Genomic DNA, 706 nt, shown 5'->3' with positions numbered 1-706 from the left:
GTCTTTAATTTCAAACCTGGAATGATTCCATTAATTCCACATTGTCATGGCATGGATTCAGAGAATCCGTACCTTCATATCAAAGAATTTGAAGAGGTTTGTTCTACATTCATGGACCCAACATGCACTGAGGAGGTTATTAGACTAAAGTTGTTTCCATTTTCCTTGAAAGATAAGGCTAAAACATGGTTAAATGCATTAAGACCTAGATCTATAGGCACATGGCAGGAAATGCAAACTGAATACATAGGACAAATGCACTTAAAAGACAAATCATGAACTTTGCCCAAAAAGATTCTGAAACTTTTTATCAAAGTTGGGAAAGGTTCAAGGATCTTTTAAATGCTTGTCCTCATCATGGTTATGAAAATTGGCGTTTGATAAGTTTTTTTTATGAAAGTTTGACACCTAAAATGCGCCAATTTGTACAAACCATGTGTAATGGAGAATTTTTTGACAAAGAGCCCGAGGAAGCATTTGAATATTTTGATTACCTTGCTGAAAATGCTCAATCTTGGGACACAGCTGATGTGCATGATAGGTCTAGGCAAATTGAGTCTGGTCATGGAAAATACACTTTAAAAGAAGATGATGATTTGCGTGCTAAGTTAACCTTGTTGTCTAGAAAAATGGAAGCTATGGAATTGAAGAAGGTAAATGAAGTGCATGCTGTCCATAAAAATTTAGAGAAGTGTGGCATATGTGA

At 35.6% G+C, this 706-nt stretch overlaps 1 non-coding gene across 1 annotated transcript; it reads right to left on the bottom strand.

Annotated features, from left to right (window-relative positions):
* Nucleotides 1–257: 257 nt before the first annotated feature.
* LOC118348818 lies at nucleotides 258–364 on the bottom strand. The gene has a single exon (XR_004801825.1). It is a non-coding gene; the product is annotated as a small nucleolar RNA R71 (small nucleolar RNA).
* Nucleotides 365–706: the final 342 nt, after the last annotated feature.

Source organism: Juglans regia, chromosome 6 (genome assembly GCF_001411555.2).
Source record: "Juglans regia cultivar Chandler chromosome 6, Walnut 2.0, whole genome shotgun sequence".
NCBI classification, from domain to species: Eukaryota; Viridiplantae; Streptophyta; class Magnoliopsida; order Fagales; family Juglandaceae; genus Juglans; species Juglans regia.
The sequence above is the reverse complement of the archived record's forward strand: the minus strand, read 5'-3'. Positions and strand labels throughout refer to the sequence as shown.